The sequence below is a fragment of the Epinephelus fuscoguttatus genome, linkage group LG22 (genome assembly GCF_011397635.1).
Source record: "Epinephelus fuscoguttatus linkage group LG22, E.fuscoguttatus.final_Chr_v1".
In the NCBI taxonomy this organism is placed as follows: domain Eukaryota; kingdom Metazoa; phylum Chordata; class Actinopteri; order Perciformes; family Serranidae; genus Epinephelus; species Epinephelus fuscoguttatus.
This window is the reverse complement of record NC_064773.1, coordinates 20,514,753-20,530,943: the sequence shown is the minus strand read 5'-3', so window position 1 is coordinate 20,530,943 and position 16,191 is coordinate 20,514,753.

The following is a 16,191-nucleotide window of genomic DNA, read 5'->3' as shown; positions in this document are numbered from 1 at the left end:
GGTTTTCTCACGTAACTCTGAAAATGGGCTGGAAGCAGATCTACTCTTTCTCTCTAACTTAGAAATTTGCTTGCAGTACGTTTCGCTTTCCGCTTTCTCCCGCGCTGCTTGCACTTGGTTGACTGGTGAAAGAGCAGAGCGCATCAGCATGGCTAGCGTTAGCGTTAATGGAAACATCAGAGAGATTCAGCCAAACAATGGCTTCAGTTAGACTCAGACTCCAATGAAGAGCCTGTTGTGAACCAAAATTGTCGACTAGCAGACGCATCAGAATGGTTAGAGTTGTGTTGTTTGTTAGCTTGTTAGCTTGTAGGCTAACTGGCAGTGGTTGACACACCATTAAGCCCTGTATACACTGTACGATTTTGGGCTGTCCCAGACAACAGATTACCATTGTGAAAGAAATATAGTGATATCTTTGATTGTGGCTCTAAAACAGTGATCCTACATCGCACAGTGAGAGAGGTGCAAGGATGATCTTTGTCACAGTCTTGTGATTTGATGCAATCTTGCAATGTGGGATGACCATCTCACTGTGTGACGTCTGTTGTGACCTACGTCTACTAACCAACCAATGCAAATGCAGCATGAAATGATGCACTGGCGCTAAACCCAAATAAACAGACAGATAGCAGCTCGCCATGGAGACAGAACACGCTAAAAGAAATGTGTTGGATTCCAGCAAAGAAGAAAACCTTGTTGAGTTGTGGCAGCAGAAGCCTTGCCTGTATGATGTGCCCTCCAGCTCTTACAATGATCATGTACAGAAGGACGAAACATTGACAGAACTAGCAGTGGAGTTGCAGCGATCAGGGGAGCATACTTGCAGCTAGCAGAAACACACACACACACACCCCCCCTGTCAGATAAACTCAAAGACTCCCTTTCCAAGACTAGACTATTCAAAGATGTGCAGCTACAGTGATTAAATACAAACACAAACCACAACCTGTGGCTAAGTACTGCATGTCCAGTCGCTCAGTCAATAATTCAAGAGACTCCCAGGTCTAAATGAAATGAGCGCATTATGTCTCAAGTGCTCTGAGTACTGTAAATGAAGCTTTCACACTGCTTGTAGTCTCAGACCACACACACACAGCAGTCTGAATCATGATACACACATTCAGACACACACATCTGCAAACAAGCACATAAATGGGACATTTAGACATTATATAAATATATGTGCAAAATGTACTGTACAAACACCAACATGTGATTGTATACTCGTACAAATATGTACATATTTGCAGTCATACTGACTTGTGTATTTGTGTGCATGTTTTCCAAAAACATATGCAGGTAGCGAGCGAGCCGGAGAAAGGCTGGCGTGAATTGGCAGACATAGCGGACATCTCGCTGGTGACCTTCTACATCAAATAGGTGATTGGAGCCAATTCCAACCAGGGAAGCACACACACACACACACACACACACACACACACACACACGCACACCACACAGCCAAGTTTCACCAGGGGGGAGAAAACTGAAGATAGATAACTCGAGTTGCCTCTGCCAATATCTTCATCTGACCTGGATTCAGTTTAAAAGAAAGAAGTTCTTCATGTGAAGCAGCACCCACAACATTCACGGAGCGCCTTAGGTATACTGAATGCAATGAAAGTTTAAGGATCCCTGTGACAAAAGAGTAAGTAAAAGAATAAACATGAAGGAGGGAGAATTTCTCATTCACTTTTTACATGTTAACTTTTCTCACATGGTTACATCCATATTAATGTAAACATTTTTTCCCCCCCTGTGATCATGAAATAATCATTAATTGACTAAAGCTAGTCACTCAGTAAATGTTCAGCATCCACTGGGCTTCACAGGTTAAGTCCTTCAATTTACATTGTGTATCTGACCTTGAAAATACCACCACGGCAACTCACGGTGCCATTTTAATCAGCTGGAAGGCGCAGGGCAACACTCCACATGTAATTATCATGTCTATTGTGCGTGCTGTCCGCTGAGACTCTGCTTGTTGGGCGTGTGTGGGTGGAGATAAAGAAGAGAGGTTCTCTAACAGATGTACTCATGCATGGAAACACTCAATGGTTCAGACGCAGGAGGACATCAAGGGCGCACACCATGCGTGTACACACAAATACAGCAGTAAGTGCACACAGCAGGACACACACACACACATACACATAAAGTCATGAGGTTAGTAGGGCATGCAGGCGATATGAACATGCTAGGACCATGAAGATTTCATGGATTTCACTTCATATTTGCTGTGTGGAAAATAAATTATACACAACTGCACACACACACACACACACACAATATACTGACCCACTATGAATGGAGTGTTGTTCAGAGACACACAGAGGCACCCGACGCCCCGTGCATTCACACAGGCTAAACAAAACCGACGGCAGACCCACAAACACCAGCCTGCAGTGCACACAGGCTTCAATGAATTATAGAAGCAGTCAGTGTGATTCAATTTGATTACAGTGCAGTGGGGAAACACTTTTCATACTTTTACTCCCTTGAATTATTTACACTTCCACCTCCCTGCGGTCTTGTCTGTAAAAGTTATTCTCCTAAATAAATCAATAGGGGGGCGGGAATTGTATTAATCAGCTAGCCTTTAGCTGCAATTTGTAAGACCATGTCACTGTGAAATTGTCGTGATGAACTATCAGGATGAGTGGGAGAGTCTTTAACTGAAATTGCAGTCGGAAAAAAAAGTCTGATTTCATAGCCATTAAGCTGTTTTGTTCAGCGTCTGACATCGCAGGCATATCAATGAGACTTTTAGATTTATGTGTTCACTGTTTGTTTCACTTCTCTCTGTCCAATATTCATTCACAGTGAGGCTTTGACCACACTACTTACAATCTAATACAATGGGCTGTTGTTCTGAGAGCTTTTCACTAAAGTCATTGTTATCCTTTAAGCTTCAATCCCTTTATGGTGAATACTATTATCTTCCAACAGTGTCAGCACATCTTCAGGAGGCTCTCAGTGATGATGAGTGCCAGGCTGTAGCCATGGTGAACATATGAATCACAGTGGCTTAGCACATGCCAACATATAGCCCAATGCCGCCATCTGGTGCCACATGAAGAAGTAGCAGGGACTAAAAAGTTCTCTGATATCCTCAAGCATCATGGCCTGATCTTGATCCACCTAAAACACCCAAGTTAATCAAACCAAGATTTAATTTAAGAAAATATATAAATGGAAAATCAGAGGTTGACCCATCTTTTAAAATAATCTGGTGGACACATCAAGTGAATGTATCACTTTTCCTCAATAAAACTTTAACGTGCTTGGTACCTTGGTACTTTATGAATCCTCCTGTCCATACCAACAAATTATGGCATATTTTTCCTATTACCTAATTTTTCTGTCTCTTCTTCTCTTCCTCTCTCGTCACTCCTTGTCTTTGCCTCCTTATATTTAAGTCACTCTTCTTTCTATTATGTCTCCTTTTGTCTCTATTTGTTCTTTGGTGGTTAGAGCACTCGTCTTCCATGCGGAAGGTCTAGGGTTCGAATCCTGCTGGGGTCGATGTCAGCAAAGGCATGCGGTCACAAGGTTCCTATCGCTGAACCAAATGGGATCAGATTCCTTAAGGAGGCTTCAGAATAGGTGAGTTACTCCGGAATCTGAGCGAAGTCCTCAACGAGGGCACGTCTCAAACATAACATTATATATATAGCTTATATATGGTGATCCATTTTTTCAGTTAGGAGCCAGGATAATCTTTCTAGGGTCCCTTTTTTTTTTCTTTTCAAATTTGTGAACAAGTTGGAAAAAAGAACTAGACAACCTTTTCCCGAGGTGTAGCAGCACAACAAAGAAAGAGGATGTCCAGCCATCTATAAACTCACCTGGAGGAAAACATGAATGCTCTTCTGTCCTGTTAAAACATGGGGTGGTGGTGCACTTCAGCATCATGTGGCCAACATGAGTATTACAGCAACAAACAGGCAAATGGTCCTGACAAAAAAAATAAAATAAAGTTTAAGTACACTACTAAACTATTCTCTAAATAGGACACATCAGGGCCAAGTTGTCAAGTTCCTTTTTCCACCTGTTTCACAGATTTAAATAATGAACTTAGAAAGATTATCTTGGCATAACCTTTTTTTCTTACCTGTTCTTAAGTCAGCAGCACAGGGGAGAAGCCATTTAGGTAACACTTTATTTGGATAGTCCACCAAGTAGTGATGAATGGGTCGGGGTTTTTTAAAACCAACCTGGCCCTTTATGGGAGCCAATCTGACCTGCCTGACCTGTAAACATTTCTGTTAATCAATGACCTGATTCCAACCCAAATTTTCTGGTAATGACCATTGCTAATATCAGCCTACTGTTGACTATATTGTATGTCATTTCCAGTAAATATCACAATCGAAAACATGCCTTCTGTTTTCTAAAAAGTACAAACATAGGAAAACAGCAAGTACTCACCTTTATCTTAACGTAGTTACGTCTTAAGTATGATCTGGAGTGTACAGCAGATACCCTGAACTTACAGCTGATAGGTACAGTGGTTTGACTAGATGATGAAATACACTGGTAGATAAAAGCCCTGTGAAATTTGATCACACAAGTGTTGCTAACTAAAGGTTTGGGGAAAGGTTTGTGATCAATCCACATGTCAGGTCATTCTGACTTAAGTAAGCTAGCACAACGGATAGCTTGCTAGCAGTGATGCTATCTCTGCTCTTCTTTTCACATTGCCCCATATTTCATGTCAACTTGTGATGAGACATACTGTACTTTACTAAAAGCCATACTGGGTCCTAATAAAGTCACAGACGATGGCTAAGCGCACACAAAAACACAACATGTGTTTAAAAAAACCATAATCTTCAAACACTGCACATAAATGTCCTACAATCTCAAACACGTCAAATATTATCTGACCATATATGGCCAGGTCCTCCACTGAACACACTCACAGTATTAACTGTTTATCTGCATGATGTTACAGAAGTGCCTATGTAACAGATTCAGCACGGACAGAGAGGCACTTGCTTGCTGTTAGGACTTGTTAGGCCTGCATATTTGCAGAGAGAAATATTTTACCAGACTTTATGAATGGAGAGATTTAAATATGTCGGACTTCAGCAGATTTTCCTGGTCAAAAGCCGAATTACGGAAATCCTAAGTGCTGCAGCGCTGATTGAAAGCTGCTTGCTGTGAGAATGAAACAGAGAGATGGAGAGCTGGCAAGAGAAAGTATAAATTTGATTACTGCAAAGTGTTTCTTTAAGTTATTAATAATGTCATACTGCTTCGTCACTCATTGACCTGCCCGCCTGAAACTTGCGATATTTTCCGAAAGGCTTACCCCGAACCTGACCCACCAGTCATCCTGGGTCAACCTGTGCATCACATATGTCTACTGATAGTTTATGAAGTATATGTAGCATTTCAACAGCTTATTAGTTGATACACAATAATTCAACTGTTTTGCTTTATTCTGTAGATGTTTAATAGATCATCTATAAAATATATATTCCTGAGACCCTTCGTCCTCATACAAGGGCATCACATTTTGAGTATGCTGCACCTTATACTCAGTTGTGCTTAACTTAGTCTGAGTGGGTGGAAGTTCGCTGCATAGATCAGCCTAGACTATTCATGAACATATCTACATAATAAGCTACGTAATTTAGCTGAACTTGAACTATTCACTCAGCCTTTATGCAGTTGAGTAAATAGTTCCACTGAATCATTCTAAAATATATAGCTGTGTTCATGAACTCTCAGGGCTTCTGTACGAATAGTCTCACTGCTTATTTTTCCTTGTCATCCTCCCCACTTTAGCTCTTGCACATACTTTTTGGTAGAAGCGTACAAATATCCTTTCTTTTAGCATTTCCAGAAGTTCTCATGATGTCTTTTCTCTTTGTTATTGGCGTTCACTTCGTCCTGCCTTTCACCCCATTTGGTTACTCTCCTCTCGCTCCTCTATTTCATCCCACCTGTGATTGAGAGCATAATTATTCAACCGTTAAAGGTGGAAAGGTGATTTTATTTAGCATTTAAAGTGATGTACAAGAAAAGAAAGGAGATGTAGCAGTGGAGAGGTGACTTTGAGTGTTCTTGAATGAAACGGCTCACTCATATAAAATAAAGCACCATGATGAACCCAAAAGCTCACACACCCTTTTATACACACCTTACAAAACTGAGGTCACCAAACCCAACCTTACCACACGAGACTGTGAAGTGGTTGTTGGAGGGACAGTTTTCTTCTCACAGCTGTTTGCAGATATAGCTGTGTTAGCTACGTTAGCCAAAGACTACATGAGTGCAGTGAATGGCCTTTACAGAGATATAATCACAGTCATTTTTTTCTAATCTTACCGTCTTTCCGACACAGAAACACTTGACTTCCTGATCCTGACATTTAATTAACTAACATACGTTTATGTGGCTGCCAAATTAAGGTCAGCTAAATAAAAGAGTCAGGAGACACAAAATATAAAGCAGTGCTAAATACATTGTGTAACTGTTCTTGTTAGCTGTTGTTAGCTGTTATGCTGTTAATGAGACGTCCATATAAAACTGGTGGGTGTTTAATGTATTTCATCATGTTTTATATTTAACTGTGTGTGTACCGTGCTTTTCTTTGACTGCAAAATAAATGTACTGTTATGATAGAGTTACAATGGTTTAATAAGAAGAATGCTTTTTAAGCAAGAAGTGACAGTTTTACACTTATTGGTTGATGTGAATTTAGGGTGGAGTTTTGGATATTAAGCTCAGTGCATAATAGGAAGAAGAGAGAAGAAGCAATGAAGTAGTCTGTGGCCCTGCTCACAGCTGGTTTACACTTAATCAAGTGATCCGATGAAGTGGGCTGTTCTATGTCTGTCTGTTGACACCTGGGATTAGAATGTGTCTCCACACGTGTCTCGAATGACCACTTGTGATCAAATCTCTCTTCTCGCTCCATCCATCAGCAGTGGCAGCAGGCCAGGCAAAGCACCCCAGATGTCCCTCTCCCCAGCAACACTTTCCAGCTCCTCCTGGGGGACCCCAAGGTGTTCCCGGGCCAGATGAGATATGTAATCCCTCCAGCATGTTCTGGGTCTACCCCAGGGCCTCCTATGATGGGGACATGCCTGGAACACCTCCAACGGGAGGTGCCTAGGAAGCATCCTGATCAGATGCCTGTACCACCTCAACTGACCCCTTTCAATGTGAAGGAGCAGTACTCTACTCTTGAGCTCCCTCGGCATGTCTGAGCTCCTCACCCTATCTCTAAAGCTGAGCCCAGACACCCCACAGAGGAAACTCATTTCTGCCGCATGTATCTGCAATCTCACTCTTTCGATCACTACCCAGAGCTCATGACCATAGGTGAGAACTGGGACGTAGATGGACCAGTAAATCAAAAGCTTCACCTTCCCCGAGATACTTTGTGGGTTCCCTTGCTTGAGGCTGTAATTCTCTCACAACTTGTCACTCTATATGAAAATAAACACATACAGTACATCATTTCTGTTTGCAAATACCAAATGCTTGTTCGCAGCTTGTTTTTAACCAGCTAAAATCAGCAATGAACTTCCAGTGACCTGCCAGAAATTAATAGAAGAAGAGAAGAACAAGAAGAAGACATGGCTGTACGGACATGTTACCGACGCAAAAGCAACAATCACCTGCTTTCAGATGCTACTGATGGACTAGGGTTTAAACCCAGGAAACAGGATTCCAGGATATAAATATCCAAACAATTTCCTGGTTCCTGGGAAATATAATAACAGGAGAACAGGAAAAAGTAATCACATTCTAGGCGTAAATCATACAGGCTGATATGTACAAAATACACGTATCCCTACAGATACATGCAAGTTATTCATGGAAGTCTTTTACATTCTGTCCTGTGAATGTAATAAAATTGTCTCTGAGTCTTTAAGTGTTTAAAGGGATCGTATTTTTTGTTTAAAATATTTCTAAGATGGTGAAAACTTGATTGCACATTAGGTCCCTTTTGACTTTAACTTTATGTCTCAGGGCAGAGACAAGGAGCACCTCCCCAAGGTTTGTGTATGCCGCGGTTTGTTGGTTTGACCTGCTCATCACTAGATGATTAACATAAATAGTGACCTTTTGCGGGTCTTGTTCACAAGTGAGGGTATAATGAAGTATTAGATGACCTCTGTAGTGATGCAGGTGCTGTGCCTGACCATCATAGTGAAGAGGGAACTGAGCCAGAAGGCAAAGCTTTGGATTTACTGGTCCATCTATGTCCCAACCCTCACCTGTGGTCATGAGCTCTGGGTAATGACTAAAAGAATGAGATCGTGGGTACAAGAGGCCGAAACGAGTTTCCTCAGAAGGGTGTACTTCCGCCTACGCAGAAAATGTCAGCTAAGTAGATCAACAAACACACTGCCATTACCACCCCTGAATGTGGTCTGAGCAATTGGATCTTTATATGCATTAAGGACACATGAGGTGCATTCACACCTGCTGTACTTAGAGCTGTCCACCTGTGATCTGATCACCTGAGACCCATGTTAATACCAGGTGTGAACGGGGCCTAAGTGTGGATGATCTGGTTCAACACCACCACCACACAAATGGATGAGGCAGCTCTGAAACACTAACTTGAAAAAGAAAAACTGCTGATAGGTGTAAGTGCATCTGATGAGTGTTAGATGCAACAGGTGACTGTCTTTTATATAGAGAGTAAAAAGAAAGGGCTGAGCACACATTCCTGGGTAATGACAGTGACTTCGGTGGTTGACAGCGTGTTATCAACCTTTACTGCTCCGAGTGCGTTAAAGGAAACTGCTGAGAACTTTAAAGTGCTTAAGTGCTTTATCATTGGATGCCACTGGATGGCATTGAAAGCAGAGCAGAAATCAATGAGAAGTGGTCTGTTATAGAGAGTCTGAGTGAATGCGGGAGAGAAGCCACTGCGTCATCTGTGCCTCTTTTGTTCTCTTGTAGGTAAACTGTAGTGTTTACAGGACTGTAGTGGCAGGTGGTCAAATGATGTTGTTTTTCTTATCATCCCTCTTACTTTTCTCTTTGTGTTTATGATATTTGTTATGCTGTATCTAATTAGCAAGTTGAACCTTTCTGCACATCTTTTGTATCCACTTGGAAGCTACCCAGAACTCCCACAGTCTTGTATTGTGTCATTTGAGTAGCTTCGTTGGAGCAGATTGGGGTTAAGTGCGTGGTTATTAAGTATTTAAATGGTATTCAGCAATCTTATTATGATCATTATTTCATCATAATTGGGTTTTTTCTCTCTCGATCTTCCAGCTGAGTGTTTTTCTCATTGAGCAGTGATCCAAAATCAAAATAAGCAGATATGTGCAAATGGATTTACTTGAACGTCTGTGCTCATGCATATACACTCATACACAGTAACTGACCAAGATCTAGGGAGCGTAAAAAGCCTTGACGGCTTGGAGTGCTCACACACACACACACCGACACACACACACCATAACAATACCTGCATGGGGTGCTTTGGTAGTGGACTGAACATTAAAGGTGCTGCATGTAACTCTGGAGACAGACAGCTAATTGTTGAGTCTCTTTCCTCTGCCTTCCTAAATGTCTTTATTTATTTAAAATAAAACACATAATTCAGGTGCCAAGGGGGCAGTTGAAAATAAAATTAAATATAATACACAAAGGCTCTCAGGCGTTCTTTTTTGCTTTCAGATATTTGTTCTCCTGCAGATCAACTTCTCATTTAATGTCATCCATGCTGAGTCAACACACCTGTAGTTTACTTTTCCTCCCTCCTTTGTGTCTTTCATTTGGGGAAGTAATCTCTTTATATGTGCATGTGGCACCTGTTCATATCAATGATGAATTGATTTAATTAATTCATAGCCCCTGAGATTTTAGCTCATATGTGTTTCAGCAAGATTTCTGCACATGTTCAAAACTTTCTGCACATTTAAAAAATATTACTCATATCGGTGTTCTCTGATAAGTCAAGAATAAAATGAAAATATTATAATATTATTAAAAAAAATCGACCTGCCCTGTAGTCCCTTGTGCATTACACTGTATACCCTTTTACCGTTAGTAAACAGTATGATGTTTTTGGTGGGCGGGGCTTAGCTGGAGGTAAAACAATTCACAGACATTAGCTAGTGCTCAAGTTCTGTTGGCCTGTTTAAGACAATGGAGGAAAATGATACAAGTGGTGCATTCAAAAATACTCATTCTGAGTGCTGGAGCGCACTCTGGCACAAACTGGACTGATTCTGAGCGCTGTCAGAATGTACCATTCGGTTATCCAGAGCACTGCACTCTGGGAGTGGCAGAGCGCACTCTCTGCACTCTGTCTGGGAAGACGAAGCAGCAGAGCAGGGTCAATGTGTGGTTAACGTAACCCTTCCTTAATTCATATATAAATATAACGCTCTGTTTCTTCGACCAACAGGACTCTTGTTTTAGTGTAGAGCGTCAGACTGAATTTACGAACGCACCATGTCAGGTCACTCACTCTCTGGGACCACGAGTATTGCTTGAATAAGCAAACACTGACCAACAGGACCAGACTGGCCGACCCATATGCTCTCACTCAGTGGATGGATGATGTCACAGGAAGCTTTGTGGTTGATTACTATACCAATCTAATAAAGCAGGATGACACTTGAACGGTTTCCTCTGGTTTGTTTTGCTATCGAAGCTAACGTTAGCTAATGTATTAAAAAATTAGCATTAAGGAGAAATCCAATATTCCTCTTAATACCTCCCCAGTTTCTGATGAGGTGGACATGATAACCCTTAACACACATAACGTTATTCATCCCTACAACAGGAAATACTTTCTCCTTAACCTGATATGAAGTGCAAGCATTTTTGATGATCACCTCCGTCCAGTCCTTTCATCTTATCACATTTAACCATAGTTGTCTTTTGTTGTTGTTGGCGGGCAAAGGCGGCTGGGATGTGATCAAATTTAAGTTTTGAGCCATGACTCCTTCTATTCTGGCTCCCAATAACACAACAAGACCACATTTTAAGACTCCTATGTAGCCTACAGCCCTGTGGTGGAGAATCATGTTTTGGCTCCAGCTAACAAACTGACATCACTGTGACGTCGTCTCTGAAAGGGTCTGTCACTCTGCTGATGTGGTAGTTTCCCCATCACACCATCTGAGAGACACAGACTCCCGTTTGGGACTCTGTGAATGAGGCAGAATTTAAGTGGCTGTGCGCTGCTCTTCATTAGAGGAGGAATACAGAAACTAATTGAAAGTACTTTTGATTAAGCATAATCTTCCTGTACTGAAAATGCACTGTCCCTTAGTGAATCAATACAAGATGCAATTTGTCCTGTATCTTCGTGCACAGAACTGTTAGTGTGAAGGTAATGGGAACAAATATGCTCAAATATTGGTAGGGACAATTCTGACCTCTTAACTTATTTAACCCCCTTTGTATGCAAACCTTCACCCCTGCAAGAGAAATAAACAGAAACAGTTACATCATACTATACTCTGCAGCAGCATAGATTTACTTTCTAGCACATAAGAGCAACAGCACCCCCTGTTGGTTAGATCATGACCATGCTTGCTGCTTCTATCTGTGTGTAAGTGTGTGTTGAGGGTGTTTGACAACTTAAAATATGAAAACCTTAACAATATTACAACTCTTCTCCCCAGACTGAAATTCTTATTCGATTTCAGACTTTATTGCCTTGATGACAATGTTGATGCTCCTCTCGTTTAACCTAATATAGTCATATTTAGCTGTGGTTGTGTCTAATATCTGCTTTGCAAGCTAAAAATCTTCTCCAGTTTCTCCCCGAACTCTATTAAAAAGTGCAGCGTAGATCCCAGCTAAACGATTTGATTGAATGTTTGCTCCTTGCTTTGTGTTGCTGTGTGTGTTTCCTCATGGCCAGTTGTGCACTATGATGATGAATGTGTGGGAAACCTACAGCAAGTGTTTCTTGCTGCTTTGCTGCTGCCTTTACTGTGCAGTCATTTGATGTCACTCCTATATGAATCCCATTATTTCTTTGCTGGTATTGAAGTTTTGTCAGAGGTGACAGGTCACCAAGGCACCGTGCCACCCACCTGTTGCTCTCCCTTTGTCTTTTCATCCTCCCTGCACAGGTCTGTCTGACGCTGAAGGAGCACGGCAGCTTTTCTGTTATAATTCAGTATAGCACAGATGGTTGAGATTTCACACACTGCCTATTTAAACACAGTGGGAATACCATTTCCTGCTCAGGTGGAGAAAGTAAACAGAAGCACCAAATGAATCCCAGTTTTTATCTTCAGCATATTTTTTTCTCATGGAGGTCTTAGAAAAGATAAATTTGTTTTTGTCTTTTTAAGGTAGTGTGAAGTGTGTGTGCAGTGCGTCTGTGTGCATTTGCATATGAGTGCGCCTGAGTGTGTGCAAGTGGGGAATTGCTGGAATGTATTGTCTGCAGCATGATTAATGTTTCTTTAAACAACCTGCGTGTAGTTCCTCAGTTGGCCAGCAGGTGTCACTGTGTCATAGAAAGAGAGAGCAAAGAAAGGCAGGCAGAGGAGACGAGAAATTTTGGATTAAAACATTCAACACAGTGCTAATTTTTCACAGCTTGATCATCTGTTTTCTACATAATACTTGCTAAATGCAGCTGATCAGGATGTGTACACTGATATGTACTTTTTTGGTGATATGTTTATGACTCCATTTACCACCCTCCCTGGACAGAGACAGAACATACAGTCATGACTGCAGAGGAAATCGATTAGGTGTTATGGCTGAGGAATATCCCCAAGTGTGTGCTTTCTGTGTGTTATGTTTTATGACTGTTCCATGCTCATCCCCATACTCTAATGAGTTTATGTATGTATCTGTGTTTCCTATAGTTTTATCTTTACCAGTATAGAGGTTAGAGGAGGGAAATCTAATATCCTGAGTTTCAGCTTGGCCATAGGGGATCTGCTAATAAGCACCCTCAGTCAATACCAGCATTCTTACTTAATGCAGCTCCGTCTCCAGGATATAATGTTGTTATTGTACATCTCTGCAAACCGTGGATATGTTACTTTTGTATATTTCATACACATGATGTAGTTCAGATTAACTGCATGTGTGCTGAGTTTTTAATTTAAGAGGACCTGGGTGAGATGGCAACCAAGTAGCAGACTTCTGTTCAAGACCATCAAGAGCAGGTGTTGGTTTATGAGAGTTCAGGATATTTCCAGCCAAACATGTTTTCCTAACTAGGTGGTTTTGGTGGTTTTTTGTGCTTATACCTCACCACATGTTACTCACAGGGTTGCAACAATATAAAATTTAGAATTTAAACATGAAGAAATGTAAACATTCAACATATCTGCTACATATGAAACGTACAAATTTACCTAAGTGAAACCTACAAATGTAACATATCCATAGTTTGCAGTAAAGTACTGCGCCAACATTTGTTCTGATGACTGGGACTGGATATTGTCAGACTGTTCATGCATTTTCCTGTATCCCACATAATGATGAGTCAGAAATTTGTGTATAACCCATGTTTTTGGTAAGAAGCAGTCTAGACTATAAGGTTGGGGTGTGGGATGTAGAGTGCGGATACCTGACCTGAGCCCGATGGGACCAGCCGGGTTCTGACGTATTGGGCCAGCTTCGGATAACAAATCAGACATTTTTCTTGGGTTCGGTTTCGGACCACTTGACATGGTGCTGTGTTGTGCTATGGCCTATTCAAGTGCTGGAATTTATTCCTTACGTGACAACGCCTGAACGCAACACAGACACCGCTTTATTTGAGTGTGTATGTTGTCTTGCGCCGCTGTGCGTGCATAACAGCAGCCTTTTGATGGTTATTTACACACTGTCCATGCGTGATCACGGTAAACAGACAAGCTGTAACCATGATAAAAATAACTATGTCAGGTAACAATCTGCGTCGTGCTCGGGTCGGGTTTGGACTAAAAAATGTGACGTTCTGTCGGGGGCGGACCGGACTCAGTTATAACTGTCTCGGACTTGGCTTGGGTTTGGTCAGGACTTCTCGTGGGATGTGTCACAAAATACAGGACTTTCCCCTAGGAGACTGGTGTTCAGAGTGGTGTGAACTTTGAGTTATTTTAAGATACGCTGTCGCCATGTTTCTTCTCTTTAATCTAACTTGCTAACAGCTTACCAAAATTACCAAATTACCAAAACTAACTTACAAAATTGTTTATTTAAACCAGTATGAATGTTACTTGTAAAATTTGACTTCAGATAATATATCAATTATGAGTCATTCATTTGATCTACCTCTGACAGACAGCGCATCAGAGAGTTATGGCACTCAAGGATTACAGCACCTGGCATACCAACACAACCCCACTGAATCCTGTTAAAACAATACTCACAACTTGCATTATTTTTTTTTTATGTAAAACCCTTTTGATTGTTTTGATCTGAGGGCCCTTATACATAGTTTGAGGTGCCCAACAAGAACTTCTACTAAAAAAATTAACTGCTTGTCAACCAGACCAGGCTTCTAATTGAGGCAGGCGAGTGAAAGGGACTCCGTAGTTTTATTGTACGTAACTTTATTTTCCTAAAGCTAAAGTAGTCCCACCATGTTTCTCATTTCTAAACCTAACTAAATTAGCTTTACTTGCCTAAACCTAAACAATGTCACTTTACGTAAAGTACGTGCTAATTTGTTAGATATCATACATGTCGTTGTATGAGGGTACGTTGCTAATGTATGTGCATAAGAGAAAGAAGGAAGGGGGAAGTAAGTTAGGTAGCTAGGTATGGTTAGATTTGCTGAAATTTTGTTTTAATCTAGCTAGCTAGGTGTCTGGCTAGCTATCTTTTTCAATCAACAACTAATTTGAGATAAGGATGTAAAATGAAACACTAGGAAGCCAGTCTACTTTTCTGTTAAAGTAACAATCACCAGAGGACAAACACAGATCCTAAAAAGACTCCAAAACACTTAAAAGTTTTGAGTTCCTTCTGTATGTTAACAGTTCTTCTGAATAGTCCGTGGACTTCAGACGGCCGATGAAACAAGCAAAGTTACAATTATTCAATCAATACAAATCATACAAGGTACAATTCCAGTGACATGCAAACTCTGCAGTTCCTTCAATTTGCATTTTGCAATATATTCCCTTCCTGCTCTTTCACTGTAGGCTGCTGCTTTACAACTGTCCATGTTTCCAGTTGTAGGTTTGTGTTTCTGAAACTCATGGTTTCTGGTCGTGAAATAATTTTACCGTGGTTAAAGAGAGGTATACGCTACAGAGTGACAAAGAAGAGAAGCAGTGGAACAGAGTATGTGGAGTCAACCTATAAATGAAGAGACAGAGAAAGGAAAGAAGTGAAACAGAGGAGCTTGAGGAGACGGTGGCTCAGTGTGGCCTTGTTTGCTGCTTCATTAATCCTGCCTCCAAAGGGCTGCTCTTCAACACAACTGTGTGCACAAGCACGTGCATACACTGTGTGCCACAATGCTGCTTTACAGGTAAGGCCATCTGTATTCGTGTGTTAGGCATGATGTGTGCACGCTGCCTGTGCGTCTTTGCTCATTCTGTTACCGCTCTACTGTGAACCTGTCCTGAGACACGGGTGCATGTCAATGTGTGTACACTCTTCTGTGTGTGCAGTAGAAGCTGCTGACTCCACAGCTCATTACAGACCACTAGGGAGTCCTGTGGCCTCCAACTAGCAAGGAGGAGGAGGAGTGCGTGACCCAAACATGAAGGAAGACGCTGGGAAGGAGAAGCGAACTCTGCCAGGGTCCCGCTGGGCACACTATCTACTACGGTGACAGCTCCAAACTGCTCACCCTGCACTCTTACCTTACTTTGTGCTCATGTAGGAGTGGCTTCAGCGGGTAGTTATCATACATTTTGAACATTTTGAGTTCTCATATTGTATCTTTATTGAATGGCAGCAATACTGTACTTCTTTTAGAAGTGACTTTCCTTAATAGGTTTTCAGTGAATTAAATTAGCAGCAGTATCAGATTTTGTGATATTAGATGTTGCTTATGTTGATAGTTACCTCAGCATACGATACAGTAAGGCTTCAGGATGTGTACAAACAATACTACGCAGTGCATTATGGACCCTATGACCATAGGCGCATTAAGTTATTTAAGAGGCCTCCTGAGTGCCTCACCATTTCTCTAATTAAGAATGTTGGTATCAGCAATGACAGAAGTACTCAGACAACTTTTAATACCACCCTGTAAAAATACTATGTTTAAAG